The sequence below is a fragment of the Lactuca sativa genome, chromosome 8 (genome assembly GCF_002870075.4).
Source record: "Lactuca sativa cultivar Salinas chromosome 8, Lsat_Salinas_v11, whole genome shotgun sequence".
Classification (NCBI taxonomy): Eukaryota; Viridiplantae; Streptophyta; class Magnoliopsida; order Asterales; family Asteraceae; genus Lactuca; species Lactuca sativa.
In genome coordinates, this window is record NC_056630.2 from 96,310,794 (window position 1) to 96,329,914 (window position 19,121).

At 36.5% G+C, this 19,121-nt stretch overlaps 1 long non-coding RNA gene across 1 annotated transcript; it reads right to left on the minus strand.

The window, feature by feature from the left end:
* Positions 1 to 16,866: 16,866 nt before the first annotated feature.
* On the minus strand, positions 16,867 to 18,706 carry LOC122195746 (uncharacterized). Its single transcript, XR_006186443.2, has 2 exons — positions 17,998 to 18,706; positions 16,867 to 17,152 (listed from the first exon to the last, which is right to left on the minus strand). It is a non-coding gene; the product is annotated as an uncharacterized LOC122195746 (long non-coding RNA).
* Between the last annotated feature and the right edge of the window lie 415 nt (positions 18,707 to 19,121).

Below are 19,121 nucleotides of genomic sequence, written 5' to 3' on the forward strand. Positions count from 1 at the left end.
TCATTTTAATAAACATTTCAAAGGTAAAGCATTTGGTAACAATGTGCTTTTAAAATGAAAAACCATTTCGTGCATCACATTTTGTAGCATGTGAAATCTGTTAAATGACAAACACAGTTATAAAATACATATCAATGATTTAATAACATGTTTGTTTTACTTGTATTCCCCCCCCCCCCCCATTAAAGCATTTAAAATCATTTAAAACATTGATTAGGGGTATGAACTCACCTGAAGTTGGTGATTGGAATGAACTGAACGGTATAGGACGACTAGGTGTCAAGCGAGGACTTGTGCACACACTACGATCCTAATGAACATATAATCACACATATATGCACTCAATTAGACTCAAAAGACTAATTGATAATGTTTAAGACATCCTAGACATAGTTAACACTTTATATAAGTGTTTTAAGCCGTAAGGATTTCATCTAAGCTATTGTGGGACAGGGTATTTGTGTTTATGGCTTCCAAAGGACCCTATATGAGAGTTTACTCTCCATTAACCATCACACATGGAGTTTACGGTTGTAAACTCTTGAGTTTACGGCCGTAAACTCCCAAACATGTGTGTTTGGTGTGTTTTGTAGTCCCAAATGCTTTCTAGAATTATTCTAACTTAGTGGCTAATTCCTTGGAAGGGTTTAAGGTCTAGAAGTACTCCAAATAGGAGTTTACGGCCTCAAGGCCATTTCCCCTTGGAGTTTACGGCCGTAAACTCCCTTGGGGTGTTGTTTTTGTTGCTTTCAAGGCTCTTGCACTTGTGGGATATGTTCTAGACTTTTATTCCTAGCATATGAAGGCATTAGGCAAACCTTAGTGCCCTTTTTAGGAGTTTACGGCCCAAGAACTATGTCTTGGCCGTAAACTCACTTGGTTGAGTGATTTTGATGAGTTTTGGTCCTTCATTTTATGTGGAACAATTTCTTGTAAAGGTCTAGGGCTTTAGGTGCAATGAAATCACCCTTTATGTCCATTTATATGGAGTTTACGGCCTAAGAGTGTCCTGGGCTGTAAACTCACTTTTATTTGTGTCATTTGATGTGTTTAAGACGTTATACCACTTGGGGAAATAGTCTAGATGCAAGCCTTAAAGTCCTAGTGTCCTCAAAACACCATTTTAGTGTTAGGAAATGGAGTTTACGGCCTAAGAGAGTTCTGGGCCGTAAACTCCCAATCTTGGGTGGATTTGTGCATGTTTTCTTGTCCCTAACTTGCATACATAATAGTCTAATGCTTTATCATAACACAAGTGTCGGTTTTTGGCTTCGTTTCGGGAGTTTACCGCCCAAGAATACCTTGGGGAGTAAACTCCTAGACTTAATGATTTAGCCATCTAAATCATGTTATAAGCATCTAATAAGTATTATAACACTACTAGAAAGAGTTACTCACAATCTGGGATAAAAACCCGAAGATCCGTCAGAGAGAAAATGGCTTTTCTCTAGTTGGAATTGTGAATAATGAATTAATTTAATTCAGAAAACTATTTATAGTCCTGAAATATTTTGACAGAAAATACTTTTATTCTCGAACTTGGGCTGTAACATTATGAAACTTGAAATGTTCAAATTTTACAAACCCAGGAGCATCCACTCTCCTGATATTTCCTGAAGTGTAAACCCTAATGTACACAAACTTGTTCGGAAAAGTCTGAAAATCACTGAAATTGGATTGGCTTCTATTGAATAGATATCGTTCGTACAAATGGAAATTTCGGGTTGTCACATTACCTTTGTTCAAATCTGTTTTTTGTCCCTGTTTTTGTCCCTGTTCAGATTTGTTTTTGAACCACCCTTTTTTTATGTTTCAGGAAAAGTTTGTAGTTGACAAGCATTATCTATATGCCAAGTTCATTAAGAACCGAAGTAAAGATCCCAAGGCAAATCTATTCAAACCTCCGAAAGATTATCCATTTATAAAGAAAGAAGATTGGAAAGTTTTTGTATCCCATAGAGTTACAAAGAAGTGGGAGGTGTGTTAAACTTTTCTTATATGCATTTGTAGTTACAATTTTAATGTTTGTATTTATAATTTTAATGTTTCTAATGCAGGAGAAAAGTATGAAAGCTAAAAATACTCGTGCACATCATAAATACAATCATCGTTTGAGCAGAAAAGGATATGCTGGACTCATTAATGACATTGTATGATTCCCACTGAATGTTGATTATTTTATTTGTATATATTTATGTTAATTGATTTTGTTATTCTTGATAATTTAGATGCAAGAAACCGGCAAGACGGAAGAGGAGATTGATAGGACAGTGCTGTGGAAAAAAGCAAGAGAGTTGAAGACAGGAGGATACGATGCAGATGTGAAGACGATTGTTGATAAAATTGTAAGTTTCATTAATTCCCAAATATATAAAAAAAATAACATTTGTCCCATTTTATTTTTCTAACATTTGTCCCATTTTATTTTACAAGATGAGCTTCAGAAATCGGGAAGCTTTGGAGAGGTTACATGTGGAACACATGATGTGCTTACAGAGGCGTTGGGTACTCAGGAACAACGTGGGCGTGTACGAGGGATGGGTAGATTTATAACGCCACAACAATACTTTTATTTACCCAAGAATGTTAAGTATTACTTGGAGATTGAGAACGAGAGGGTGGATAAACGAATCAACAAACTTGAAGATGACTTGGAGAAACTAAAAAGAGGTGTACTTAATGTTTCTGAAGCTGTAAGTTGCCAAATAGGGGGCGTCATTGAAGATTTTGAAAAACAACCACAAAATGAATCACTTGTAAGTCCTTGAAGACAATTATGAAAAATATATTTAAATAATTTTCTTTTTCTACAAACTAACATACTATATTTTGCAGGATAATTCATGTCTTCTTGCGGTTGAATTTGCTGTAAATGTAGTTGCTAAAGGAACCATAATGAAAGCATCGGGTATTTTGAAATATATTTGCATTATTATTATTTATATATTTTCATTTTTTAGAAGATTGGATCTTAATTATTTTTTATGTTTATGTAACAGATGAAAACATTGAAGTTATGATTGAAACAATTTTGCAAGGAGAAGCTTTAGTACCCTTTCCACTTGAAGAGGAGTTCATTGTGAAGGTCAAAGATGCACTGGGACACATACTAAGCTGGCCAAGACACTTAGTTATTCGATGCTCTGACCTGGTAATACTATTTGAACATATTTTCCCTTGGTTATCTTAATTTTTCTGATATTTGAGTGAGTTCTTAATTTTTCTGGTAATACTATTTGTATTGTTGATTGCATTTGTAGGGAAAAGTTGTGGCGAAATCTGTGAAAAAGCATGCAACACCAGTGAAGAAAGCTGCAACACCAGTGAATGAAGATGTAACACTAGTGAAGGAAGATGCAACACCTCCAAAAGAAGAAATAGGAAGTAATAAGAAAGAAAAGGGGACAGGAAAAATGGTTGATGGAGAAAAACAACCATGTGATATGGAAGGAGGGAATGATGTGGAAGAAGGCAATGATGTGGAAGAAGTACTGATTGGAATAGAAAAGAAGATTAAAAAGGAGAAACAAAATGTGACCGTGCAAAGAAGGTGGACCAGAGCACAGATGAAGACAAGGATAAGGATTGAGAACAGTAGTATTTTGAAAATGACTGCAATGATGGCTGATGGACAAGTTACAAAGGTTGATTCTATAAGAGTGCAGAGTGAGAATGATCTTTTTGGGTACGATAGTTACACGTACTTAACTTGAGATGATTTTGAAGCAGTTCTTACAATGGATGAGCTGACCGGTGCTGTTATTGTGTCTTATATGATGTAAGTGCAAGAAATTTAATTTAAATAACAATGTGTCTTAAAAAAAATGTTTAATGAATTTAGTGTTTGTATAATAACAGGGTGTTGTTTAACAAATTGAAGTATGGCTCCCCACAAAGAGACCATGGAATTTGCTTTGTGAACCCGACAATAATCTCACCAAGTACGCGTAAAGGGAAATCTAAGAATATTGAAGATGCAAGCAGAGGCTTAGCAGATCGGTTGTCTAAAAGAAAGGGCAATGACATCATCTTTATTCCCTACAATCCCGGGTATTGTTATTTGACATTTTATTTTTAAAATGACTGCAATTATGTTATTTGACATTTTTTTGTGGTTTTTGTAGAAGACATTGGGTATTGGGTGTACTAGACATGAAATCGGATACTTGCTATTATCTTGATTCCTTAAGCTCTGGCAATTTCAATATGCAGTTGAAGCAAATTGTTGATTCGTAAGTAATATAAATTATCAAAACACTTGATGTGAGTACAATAAACACATATTTGTTAATGTTTTTTTTTATAGGGCAATGGTTCTGTACACTACACAAAGTGGATCCAACAAAAGGGTTAAACTAAATTGGGTTAATGTTATGGTCAGAACTTAATTCCTTATTGAAATTGTAGTTTTAACTTTATTTTTTGGATCAATTGAAATGATCATTTTATATGTAACTGTGTAGTGTCCAGTTCAGCCCGGATCTACCGAATGTGGCTACTACATGCTAAGGTTCATGAAGGAGATAGTGGAAGAAGGAATTGAAGTGTTGGTCAAAGAAAATGTAAGGATATAGCATTCTACTTTCATTACTATAATTTATGGCATCCTTACTGTTACAGAATATGTGCTTTCATTCATTTGAAAGTACAATGCTCTATTAAGAAAGAATAGTTTACATTTTATGCTTAGTTGTTAAATATAGCAACTTACTGTTACAGAATATGTTAATATGCTATTTTTTATTAATAAAAACAATATGCGAATGTTTTCACAGATCGGGGATGGCAAAGCTGAGTACACAACTGCTGATATCGATGAGATACGTGAAGAATGGTCAACGTTTGTTACAGGCTTCATTTATCGATGATATGTATGGTCTTTTGACAATGTATCTGCAAAACAATGTTATGGTTAACCACGAATGCTAGGTATGGTCTTTTGACATGTGTAATTCTAGGTAGTCTTTTGAGACACATGTACAATTTTTTGCTAACTTTTAGTAATGTTACTTAAGGTAACATGTAGTTACAACTTAGGTAATTTAACATATATGTAAAGTTGTTTGACGTTTAGATGAAAATGAATGTTTTGGTATATTTGTCATTTATTATGTGTATTCACGTTGTAAATGTGTGTTGTAAATGCACGTCGTAAAAACGTCGTAAAGGCGCGTAGTAAAAACGAGAGACGTAAGGTTACGACATGCGAATGAGCGTCGTCTTTCTTTATGACATGGCCTTCCTTGACACGCATTGTGTATCATAAGCGCGCGTCGTCTCTAGACGACGCGCATTTGAGCGTCAACTTCCTTTATGACATGGCCTTCCTTGACACGCAATGCGTATCATAAGCGCGCGTCGTCTATAGACGACGCGCATTTGAGCGTCATCTTCCTTTATGACATGGCCTTCCTTGACACGCAATGCGTATCATAAGGGCGTGTCGTCTCTAGATGACGCGCATTTGCACGTCGTCTATCTTTATGACATGGCCTTCCTTGACGCGATTTGCGTCTCATAAGAGAGCGTCGTAAATGCGCGTCGTAAATGTGCGTCGTCACTAGACGACGCGCAAATGCGCGTCTTCTTTCTTTATGACATGGCCTTCCTTGACACGCATTTGCGCGTCGTCTGAGCCTTTTACGACGCGCATGCCACCTATGCAGCGTAATGGGATATTTCAAACGGGACTGTCCAACAGAGAAGAGTGACGGGGGAACAAGAGGAGTTTGACCCTAGAACAACAAAAGACATCAAAGGACCCTACTATAATATAGGTACGCTTCCAAACCGTAGTAATTAATTTCACTTATAATTTCATCATCATTCGAATCAACTCTTAACACTTGTATAAAACTAGTGCAAATCGAGTCATATCTTTTGCGAGATCTCGTCAGTCAAGGGGCCCTCGTGCTGCATATACTTGCTTTTTGAAGTATACCTTGTTCGCAACAGTAGTCTTGTAGTTAATCTAAAGTACTGAAACTCTGTTAAAACTTGCACTGTTATGTGTTGTCTGTAACGCCTTTATGATCTAGTCTAATGCCTTTATTTTCAAGTGAGTCCGATACTATCATATAACTTGAGTCAAACCAATCCTCACAAAACCAGTTTTGTGCGTAAATTCTTTTCTCCGTAATTGCCTCTCTAGCGAATCCATCATTCCAGAACTCCGAGGTACCCATGCATAGATTACCTTAGGATTCGTTTCCTTCCCGAAGAAACATCAGCAAACCTTCTCGGAGTACCACTCATACAGTACGTCAAGTTCAACCCGAAGACCCATACGGTTGATCTATCGCTGAAGACAGTATACGCAAGGCTAGTATACAATCAAGGTTCTACGGGCTCAGAATTAATGATTCGGCTTTAACTTCTTTTCCTTGTTTGGATGTGAGCTTAAAGAAGAATCATTTACTCGACTGCCTTTTTAATATTAATTATATACGACTCGAATGCACGAAATTACGATTGATGAACCAAATATGAATCCTAAAGTGAACTTCAGGACGGATACTACTCAAGACTACGAGTGATCGTGCTGTCATGCTAATAAACTTAGAGTCCAATCAAATGTCGTCTCGCTGGGCATGGACAAGAGATTCAGATAGAACAGAAGTACCTATCCTATTCCTTACTCCGTGAGTAATCGTACTTTCTTTTGGATATTCCCGATATCTTTCCAGAAGAGCTCCCATGAACCTCCATGACGCCAAGGTCAACTTCAGAATCACATTAGTTGTAGGGGCTACCCCTGTAACCAAATCGGCCTATAGTCTCGCACCTACAGAGATGCAAGAACTGTCCGATCAACTTAACGAACCGTTCAGCAATGGCTTTATAAGAACGAGCTTCTCACACTGGGGAAGTCCAGTCTGGTTTGTCAAGAAGAAGGATAGATTAGTTAGTATGTGCTTCGACTAATGGAGACATCGACAAGATTTCCCTCTGCCTTGCATAAATGAATTGGTTGACCAACCGCAAGGAAAGAATTACATTTCGAAGAAGGATCTGAAATCCGAGTACCACCAGTTACAAGTAATAGGGAAGGATGTTCTGAGGACGGGCTTCCGAACTCAATACGGACGCTACGAGTCCGTAGTGATACCTCTCAGATAAGACCAATGCACCCGCAATATTCATGGCCTTAATGAATAGGGTATGCCGCCCTTACTTGGATTAGTTCGTCATTGTCCTTATAAATGACATACTTATCTACTCTCGTAGTAAGAAAGAGCGTATAAAGCATCTACAATAGACCTTAGAAAACATTTCAAGCAGAGAAGTTATACGCGAAGTTCTCTAAATCCGAGTTGTAGATTCGAAGATCCGAATTCCTAAGGCACACTGTTAGTGAAGTGGGAATTCATGTGGACCCTTCCAAAAGTCAAGGCCATTAAGAGTTGGTCAGCACCAAAGACGCCTACAGAAATTCGCAAATTTCTAGGCCTCGCTGACTACTGTCGTAGGTTCATTCAGAACTTCTCTCGAATTACGAAACCTCTTACGACTTTGACCCAAAAGGGAGTGGCCCTTGACTGGGAAGAGAAACAAGAGAAAGTAACCTTTGGAATTCCAAGTGAGAGACCATATTCTTTCTGAAGTCTCACCCTGGAAGGGCTTGATACGCTTCAGAAAGCGTGGAAAGCTAAATCCAAGGTACATAGAGACTTTCGAGATTCTTGCTAAAATCGGCCCTGTAACTTAAAGACCCAACCTACCTCGCGAACTCAGTAACGTTCATTCTACTTCCCACTCCTTGACACTTGAAAAAGTGTCTTTCTGACGAGGCTCTTGTAATCCCACTCGACGAGATCGAGATCAACAAGAACCTTAACTTCGTGGAAGAACCGTAGTGACCATGGACTAAGAGGTCAAGTAGACGAAGCAAAGACGCTTCTCAGTAGTGAAGGTTCACTGGAACGCCAGTCGAGAACCCGAATTCACTTGGGAGCACGAGGATCAATTGAATGGGAAGTAACCTCATCCCTTTAGTTGATTATTCATATCTACTTCCTTACCCAAACTCTAATTTCAGGACGAAAGTCCCTCTAACGGGGGGATGATGTGACAACCCGGAATTTTCTATCCTGTCCAGTCAAACACTTCATTGAAATTCAAACTCATTTTTGCTATGTTTTAGCACAATTTGGAGTTTATTAGAGCATTCCGAGCCTTGTACACTTAAGGGATAAGTGTTGGGGTTTATCTGCTGAAGCTATATTACAAAGAACAAGCCTAAAACACCTTGACCATGAGTTCATGGTCACCACAATGGAGTTTACGGCCATAAACTCCTTGTGGGTCGTAAACTCACACTATATGATCAAGGTTGGCCATTTGTTTCATTCCTTTCCTTTCCTTGGCTGATTCTCTTTCAAATCCTCTCAAGTATCATCTACATTTTCGTCCTTAGATCTTCAAAACTTGTAAGTATTCTTCCTTGACTTGTTGATAAAACTCTTAAACTAGCATTCTCTCATGATTCCATCCATGAAAATCATGTTTTCATAGATCTTCAAGTTTCACCAAGAACACCAAGAACAACACTAGTGTTCCTGGCCACAACGACCGGTTCAAGCTCCTATATCGTAAGCACTCTTGTTCAAACTTGTTGTACACTAGATTAAACATGTTTAGGCCTTAGAAACATTAAGAATCAAGGGTTGAATGAGAGTTTACGGCCAAGGATCTCCCAAGGCCGTAACCTCCCTTTTATGGTGCAAAGTTGCCCTAATCTCCTTCCTTATGCTTAGAACTTGGATTAGAACCCTCCAGCAATGAACTAGGAACATTAAACATCGAGTTAGTGCATCATACCATGAGTTTACGGCCGTAAACTCATGGAGAAATGGTCCCTAGGCCGTAAACTCATGTTAAGGTCAATTCTTGGAACTTAAACTCACATGGCCTCTTGTCTAACCTTGGAACACTTAACCACTTAAGACATCATACCTTTAAACCTCTAAATAAGACCCTTTAGAGAGTTTACAGCCAGGAGTAAACTCCCTTGGGACATAAACTCCATTAAGTGTGGTCCTTGGGCCATAAACTCAATAGCAATGCTTTACACTCCTTTGTTACAACCCAATGGCCTCCTAACACTTTGACCAAAGTGTTTTCCACACATTAGGGTGTTTATACTTGTCTAAATAGTGTTATAATCAATAATTGTATACATATATGTCTTTATATGTTCTTAGGATCATTGTGTGTGTTCAAGTCTTCACTTGACACCTAGCACTTATCCGACACTTCCGTACAATCCACTTACTATAGGTGAGTTGATACCCCCTTAATTAACCTTTTAAATGTTTTTAAATGCTTTTATGGGGGGGGGGGATACAAGTTGAATCATACTAGTTATTATATCAATCATATGTGATTAATAACTAGTACACAAATGGATTTTACTACGCTTTTAGCTGTTTTACCAAACATATTACTTCAAATGACTTTCTCAAACGTTTTCACATGTTAAACTCTTTATCAAATGGTTTTACATACTGTATGTTTCTTTTCAAACTCTGTTACAACTGTGTTTCAGACAAAGGTTTTCATGTATTTCAAACTATGTTTCAGACAAAATATTTCTTATACTTTAAACTGTTTATATCAATTAAACTGCTTTTAAACCGTTTTATGGTTTGACATCCGGTCATCAATTCTTATTATTAAACTGTTCAAATGTTTTACAAAACTTCTTTTTAAACTTTTATATTGTCAAATGCATGCCTATATATGTATAGTTATGTAAGTAATGTTTAAAGGACTTAGGACTGCTAGCTCGTTTTAATTCATTTTCCTTGTTTGGATGTGGCCTTAGGGTATCGATTATTCGTCCGAATGTCGTCTAAATATTAGTTATATATTATGTATACATATATAGAAATAAAGGTTCTATCAGCCAATTTAGTACATTTGGGTAGCAAAGGCTTACTTTCAGTTATACACGTATATTACTAGTAACTATAATAGGTATAGTTAGGAGACACTAATTTCTATTCCTAGTACAATAAATCACACTAAGAGTCAGTTCATACATGAGTCAATGCATGCTATAAACAACACATACACTAAACTAATACATACACTACACTAATAAATACACTACACTAATACATACACTACACCAATACATACACTGCACTAATACATACACTACACTAATACATACCATAGGAAGAGACACTAATACATACTGTAGGATGAGACACTAATACATACTATAGGAAGAGATACTAAAACATACTGTACACAGAGATACTATTACAAAGATACTATTTCATAGATACTATTACACACGATACGTGACTGACCATCCTACACTTGGTTGCTCGCAACAGAAGGTGTGTTCATCTACGGATGTTCTCAGTTGTACTGTTCGGTGAGTTACCATGCCGTATTTATCCTATACAAATGGATACATTCATAAGGATTGTACAATTTTCCTTATTACCTTTAGTTTGTGACACATTCACATAAAAGATGAGGTAGGTTATATTTTGATATCAATATATTATTTTCCTTATTTCCTTTATTTTGTGACATATTCACATAAACGAAGAGGTAGACTATATTTTTATAATAATAGTTATACAGGGGAAAAACCGTCATTTTTACAAGGATGCATACTTACAAAAACAGTCGGGTCTTGGTTGAAGACTACTTTTTATACTAGTAGGAAATATGAGATTTTCTAGGGTTTTTCATACTTATATACATCTTTTTTCTCAAACTATTACCGGTCTTTCATTACAAGTTTTTACAAATCAATGAAACTAAAATACTTACGAATTCACCAGCTTTAAGCTAATAAACTCTTTCAAAATAACTGGTATTCTCAGGTCATCAGTAGACAGGTACGACAACCAGGTTTTGTGAAGACAGAGCAGTCAAGACTCGTCTTTTATCATGATTATTCATTATATTGTTTTATTCTATGAGAAAACAAAATTGTATTTAAAATTATACTATTAACGCAATGGATGATGTTGTTGCTTGTTTACTACTTTGCATTGTTGTGATACTTTATATGACGTCCTCCACCCCAGAACGTTTCCGCCGTTCTCGGTTTTGGAGTGTGACAGATTGGTATGAGAGCTTTCTTTATAGTGACCAAGAGATTATACTTTTAAATAATAAAATATGTTACTAAGTATACATGTCTGCATTCATTCTAAAATCAGTGTCACAATGATAAGAACAAAAGTATTACGATTGTTGAATATCACAAGTAAGCTCGGGGATGTATGGTCTGTCCCAGGAGTGGCATAGCCTGATCAACTATGCTGGTCCTAGGAGTGATTAGCATATTCCCAAGAATGTTTGTGATATGGAAACAAGTCTAAAAACTTACCAACACTACCACAATGAAGACATTAGGAGTATTTTGTATTACTATAATTACTTAGTTGAGAACTAAAAAGATCTTCATTAGTAGGTTAATAGTTGCTAAGCGGATACACTAAGGTTATATGTAACTAGGATGACATAGACTTAGAATTCGTGAATTTTTTCTTTACCCTTGTTCCTTGTGAATTTGGAATTAAGGTCACTTATTCGAAGGCCTATTCTGTTTTGATTACATATAACTGCTATGCACTTTACAAATAGTGATGTAACTAATGAAGATTATCTAATAATTATCTAGTTAGTTCATCTAATAATTATTTCCTTACCCCAAATTCTCGCGTAGATACATGGCTGGACTCCATCCCCACTGCAACCCGTACCTTCCGAACGAAGGCAATGATGGATGGTTTGAAGAAGAGCCAGAAGATGATCATCCAATCCCTATGGATGATCACCATGCTGAAGGCTTTTCGGATGGTGCTAACTCTGAGCCCAAGGTTGAGAACCTACCCCCGGTAGCTCCCATTCCAATTCCTAACCCTCATCCGACTTTTCATGGCCCGACGCCTCCTTGGGTAGAATGCTTGGAAACATGGAGCGAAGAGCAAGATCAACCTATTCCGTTTAATGGAGACTGAAGCTTCTAAAACTTAAGCGAAGGGGGCTTAGCAGACATAGTTCTACTAATCCTAGTCCGTAGAGTTTCCTGAAACGAAATTCAGGGCAGGACGGCACTCCATCGTATCATAGAAGTTGATGCCAATGCAGGAATGCATACCCTCCGCACCAATCGCCTTGAAAATGCTCGTGAGAGATCTGAGAGAGACCATGAGACCCTGCTGCAAGCACTACCAGAAACACGAGCCGAAGTAATAGAGCTCCGAGTACACCAGAGGGTGTATGAAAGACACATGCTTGATATGGAGCGTCAACTGGCTGAACTAAGGGTTCACCAGAGGGATGACTGTTACCAATAGGAGATGATTTAGCTTTCCTTCCTTGTTAAAAGGAATCGTTTTCCTTTCTATGTCCTATGTAGCACTTTTCTATGTAACTACTCCAGTACCGTATGTAATTTTAGTTAGGTGTTTTTGCTGTCAAAACTTTTTCTACTCCGAGTATGATGTAAGACCTACTACAAGGTCAATTTTTCCAAACTTATTACATCATACATATCAATGATGTTGACAGTTAGCTAAATCATGTGTCACTCTTTGTTCAAATACTTTTATCATACTATCATTGGAGTCTATCTGCAACTCACTCTAGTCAAGTTATTGGGCTATGGTAATTTAACTCAGGGATCACTTCCAATTCTTGTCGAAGGTTGGATATCAATGATCTTGTAACCATTCTATGAACTTATTTCTACCCTTTACTAGGAATACATCATGGGGATGTAGGTCAAACCCTCGAGAACTTACTTCTACTCAGTACATGAATGATCAGAATACATCTAGGTTCAACCATAATCGCTCACGCACACATTTTCTTATCGTGTAACAGAATCATGACGTTGAAGAAAAGTAATCAACCCATCAACGAAACACCAACTCTTTAGATTGATGCAACTACCTTTCAAGCTGCAGTCTCGGCTATCATGGCTCACCTAAACGCTAACAATGTAAACGTTAGCAGGATGGTTATCTCTAACTCCAATCAAAGTAACAACCAAGTACATCAACGAGTATCACACTACCCCGACACCTCGAGTCTCAAACCCAAGAGTAATAAACGGAACGTTCGGGTTATAACATATACCTTAAATGAGTATCACCCTAGCTAACCCATTCTAGACTGTGATGTTTTGATGTATTAAAGATCAGAATGCTCAAACAGACTTTAAACTGTGCTAAAAGTTAGCAGGAGTGAAAGGTTTGAGGGTTAGATTCCAGAACCCTACTGACGAAGAGGCCAAGAAAGAATGAATTGACTAGGACAGAGGGAGAGGCGGTTTATTTAGACAGCTAGAGCTAGGAGAAAGAGGTCATGATGGAGATAGGCTTCGAAGCCAAGGAAAGCTTCGATCTAGGAAGAGGATAGGCGAATAGAGATGGCCGAGACCCTTGACCTATAAGTGAAACCGTCCCTGCTAGATGATTACTGATTCTACTATACTATAACCCGTCTTGGCTTCTCTTATTCAATTTCTGACTGATATTCCAATTCTTAATATTCCTCTAACTCTAAACCTGCCTATTCTCTGGTATATTAAAAAATTGCCTTCTATTGGGGGCATCTTCCCTTGTCTTGTCTATGATAATAATAGATTTCAATTCGACCTTTACTGATTGAACTGATCTTATTGAATCGATGGGCGGAAAGGAATCTATTGATTCTGCTCCCTACTAAAGGGGCCCTAAGCCAGCAGATCTTGCCCCCTTGTCTGGGTCGATACCATCCTATCTTCTAAGTGACAGACTTGAGCATGAATTTCTAAAGTTGCTGCTCATCTATGTAAAAATGAAACTTTTCTCTCGGCCTCTTTAATGCCGAAAGAAGATCTGTCTTATCTCAAGCATGTGAAAAGCCATATCCCATCTAGCAATAGGGTGGAGAGCGAGACTGACCATTAATTCGACTATTCTAGAGCCTATTCTAACTCCACTATACAAGAAGGTCCTACTACTTGTGTGAAATCAGTCGCTTGAGAGCTTCGGGCTAGGTTATGGACGAGAGGCTAGGTACGATTTCCGAGCGATTCAAGGAGAGAGCGATGACAGTGACTTTCTCCTAGCAAGATTGGATATACAGTAAAGATCTTTTGGCAGAAATCTAAGACAAGGGTCTGAAATCTGAAAGAGAGGAGAAGGAATTTTAACAAAAGGGTGACTTCCTGATTCATTCCACATTTCTCATTCCCTTGGGGTACCCCCTTTGCTACTCGTACTCGTAGATTGAAAAAATTCTGTCAGCTTTGCAGTTGGGTGCTTTCCCACTTCCTTTTTAGCTTTGTGCTTCATTACTAGTCCTAAGGCATCTTAAACACGAAATACGGGGACCAACCCTCTCTCTCTATCTGAGACATCTCAGCGGTAGTTCTTCTCAATCAGCGACCTAGCCACGTGTAAACAAGGAATTTTGTCAATCTAATATTATCTAATAGTAGTAGAAAAATAGCATCGGTGTCTATTACTATTAGAAGAGTTGCCTCCCCTAGATAGCCTAACCGAACAAAAACTGAAACTCTCAGGAAATAAGCAACCTAAGGCTATTTGTTATGATTGGTAAGTTCCCAGCTTCATATATCGATTTATGCCTTGATAGACTCCTTGAGCACCCTTGGAAAGAAGGAAAGCGAGACTTTACTAAACAAGAAAAGCCCCTTCTATCTTAATAGTAAAGCGCTAACGCACGCCCTGCAATCAAACTCAAGTTTAGCCTTGATCAATACAACAACCTTACTAATAGAAAGGGTAAAAATGCACTCAAGCAACCTACCTTACTAATATAATAAGAATTCAGGGCCTATCTAAGCCCTATGGTTGTAAAGTACTTACCTAAAGTGAACTTTTGGCTTACCTAAAAAGTGGACTGAAGGAACTGACCTAAGCATAGCTCTCTCAAATAAAAATGCCTTTCATTTCTCTTTTAAGACCTTTGTCCTACTTCTAGTCTCAGTCCTCCAGCCTATCGAAAGTCATCTTTTTATTAACATTAACCAACAACACATGCACTTTGTTGGCACTAAAAAAAGGTTTTTCAATCCATTAGTGCAACTGAAGGAATTACCTCTTCTGAACCGGAATAAGAAAGAGCTCATAACGACTACTTGTGAACAGCTCTCCTCAACTGAAGGCACACCTACTGTTACTAGAAGTCTAGTCTCTCTCAGGTCCAGTTTCGATCTCAAACTACAACATAGGCGGTTTGACTTTCAAGGAAGTTCTTGACTAAACAGGATAGAAAATTTCGGGTTATCACATATACCTTAAATGAATTTACGTATGATGATAGTTTTTTACATGTGCAGTTTTTTCTAAAATTTCACCTTCGGGTATGATTTCCTCGTCTGCATAAAACATATGGAACTTCAAAAATTTACATATTTACCCCTAAAATCTCAAAGGATCTCATTTATTTGATTACCAATTAAATATTTGCTTGTTTGTAGGTCTGAAGGTCAGATGATTGGTGCATGTTGTATTTTGACCAAATTACCCCTGATTGTTTTTTGGGATTGTTATGCTTCGTTATCAGTTTTTGTGGGTGTCATTTTTACTCCTGCTTGTACAGATCGAATTCAGACAATGGGTAGTCTAATCGGTGTATTTTCTTGTGTAGTCTACAATGATTTGTTCATAGGTAGACAATTTTGTCCCTGGTATGTTATTGTGTATTTGTTGATGTTGTAGGGTGTCGAAGATGGTATAAGTTCTTATCTTTCTCTTTTTGTGGGTGATGTTATATGTCCTCTGGTGTTTTTATGTCCCCCAACATTCGTTATTTATAAAATTCATAAAAGCAAAAACAAGGTTACCTAGAATCACCTGTCTCCCTAGGGAAACCATTTGCCAACTTCTTTTACCATTGTGGTTTGTTCTTTGGTCAGTTTTCTTCCTACACTTTGTTCATGTTCAACAAAAGTACAAAAAAATCCCTACACTTTTAAATGGATTTGATAGTAACTTACTAGAAACATGTGAGTCTATGACAACATAAACAAATATTAACAGTTTATACAACATTCTAATTAGGGCATTGTATTGTGAAAGGTTTATTCTAATTAGTACATTGTACTTTAAAAGGATGTGCAAGAGAAAGCATTATTAATAAACTAACTTCATTTCAGGATTCAATAAGTAACTTCAAATTTCATCATCTAACATACTCTTTTACACAACCAAACTGTAAAGAGCTGAGAAAATATATGGTTGTGAATAGTAGAATTATAATGGTCTTTCTTTACATTTTAACCTTTAGGTGTTCAAAGGATGAATTAGAGTAAAGTCCATCGTATATTAGCCTTTTTTACTAAAAAATATAAAACTTTTTTAAGTCCTAGAAACTTAAAAGAAGCTTACCTTTCAGCCTATCTAGTGTGCCCAAACTATCCCCCACTAATGTTTTTTTGATGTAATTTTGCATTGCAAGCCCATGCTAAAGTGAATATGAGGAATCCAATCTTGCATCCATCTTCAAGAAGCGCTGAAAATACTTGTTTTCTTTATAACTATTTAATGATTTATAAAGTTTGAAAGATAATTAACATCCAAATAACATGCACACAACAAAATTTTCAAAAAGAAAATATAAAAATATTGATCTTAAAATTCTTAAATTTCATGAAGCAAAAAAAAAAACACTATCATATACATCATTTACCAAATGACATATTTAATAACTTGGATTGAAACATGAGAATAATCTTAATTTTCTAAGTTTTAAATTTTTTGCAAGCCTGTGCATAACAGTGAGTTAATTAAACATGCGATCATCGTAATCTGTAACTTTTTCCTTTCTTCTTAATCCCCTAAAAAGATAAAAAAAATCCCAAGCGAATTATAAAAGTTTCATCCAACAAAGATCTCTCTAATTATATTCCCATTTTCAATACCATTTTCACAATACTAACTTAATACATATAATCCAAAATTCAATCTAATTTTCATCCAAAAGTTAAAACACTCCATTTTCACAACACAAATGTAATTTTCAACACCCTTACATACTTGATGCCTAATTAAAAGAAGTATCGCACCTTAAAAGCCTTTGGTCGACACTCATGTGTTTTGGAGACAACCATGTGTCATTGACCCCCAATTAGACGTTCTGTCATTCACTTCTTCTTCCGTAGCTACAAAATGTAAATAAATGTCAAATGTTAAAAATGAGATCAACAGGTGTACCAATTGAAATGAACAATAATTGATCTTGATTGGGAGTCCTCCAAATTATGTTTAGGAGTGGAGGCTGAATTCAAGATTCTTTATGAAGCCTAAACCACTAGAAAACCAAATTAAGACAGATAAACAATAAAGTTTAACATACATAGTAGAAAAACAGCTGGAGTAGACATAATATAGAGCAAAGAGGGGAGAACTGATACTTAGCAAACCCAGATTAAAGCTCGTTTACACTTGATTACATCATAAAGGAGAAAGAGCAATGCAGTGGGTCTCCACCTGTTGTTTGTTGTTGATTCTAGAACTACACTTCATCCTATATCCATCTTTGTCACTTCTTTGGTTGGATTTCACAAATGAACAAAAAAAGACTTTATTAACCGAAAGCAAGTTCCTTTCTTTAACATATGAGTACACAGAACAAACTCTTCAAAAGTCATAAACTAAAAAAAATGTTAAGATTTTATGCATTCACTTCCCCCAAAATTTCGATCAGATAAAAAATGATTTAGAAATTTGAGGGCACCGTTCACATCTGAAGAGCAAAGAGAAGCTAAAATGAAAAATCCAAACTTGAAAATTCTATTCGATTTTATGTGGGTATCTTTTTTAAATATAACCCATTAACCAACAGATTCTATAAGAGAGAAATCACACAATCTTACGGTTGTTTCTTAGAGAGAGATGTAAATAGAAGGGTAAGGAAAAAGAAGTGTGTCGCATTTGAGAGGAACCACATGAGAAGAAGAGAGATAGAAGCAGACCATGACGAAAAGCAAAATAGACGAAGGATTACCTAGAAGAGGCCAACGAAATCTGATGAATCAAAGAGACGACAAGTGGAAGGATCTGGTAGGATGAGTCAAAGGTGATGGAAGAAACTCGATCAATCGTTGGGCTAAGAAGCGGTTGGGTTCTTTGAAGAAAAAGGAATCAAGCATCAGTCGGTGTAATGTAGTAGATAACAGTGGGACGGTGGCGTCAGAGGGAGAATCGGTTGGACTGAGGAGGTGCAAGGACGTCGTAAAAAGAGAGAATAATTCGACAGTGGTAGGCGACACCACTCATAGTGGGAGAGGCTTCAAGAAAAACAGAAGACAGGAAGTGAAAAACACCACTCCGATAACAAGTAAAAAGAAAGGTAAAAAAATGACACCGATGAGCGATTGGGGGCTCTCCGACGTTAAAAGGAGAAAATATTGTGGATGGGTGGGGGAAGAAAGATGAGGAGATTAGAAGCGATAAGCAAATATGGATCAATGCTATTGAAACTTAGAGGTGGTGTAGCAAAGGTGCAGGACACATTACAGGTTCAGTAACAGATGGATAACACGAATCGGCTGAAGAAAAAACACCTTATAAAGAAGTCAGACGTGTCCAAAAAAAAAAAACTATAAAAAAATCCAACCAATCACAGAAGAACACATACTCACCAAGAATATATAAAATGACAAAATATGACCCATAAAAAAACACAGATTTGCAATTCCACCCTAACCAAAGTACCATTTCTACCAAAAAAAAAAAAAAACCATCAAGTTCACTATTCTTAACTTTGGAATATATATATATATATATATATATATATATATATATATATATATATATATATATATATATATATATATATATATATTATATACCAATTTTTTATATATATTAGAGATAATTTAGTCATTTAGAAAACAAATAGTTTTGTTTTTAGATAACGTATCTGCTTGTTTCGAATTTTTATACTTGCTCTTATGAACCGTCTAACATCATGAATATGATTATTGTTTAAATTTGTACCTTGATTAGTAGTTTTATAAGAATCTTTAAGATTTTGCTCAGAGTTATTTATAGATTCTTGGATTTGCTGTATTTTTAAAAGAATATTTCTATTAGGAATACAATTCATCAAGATTTTGTTAGACATAA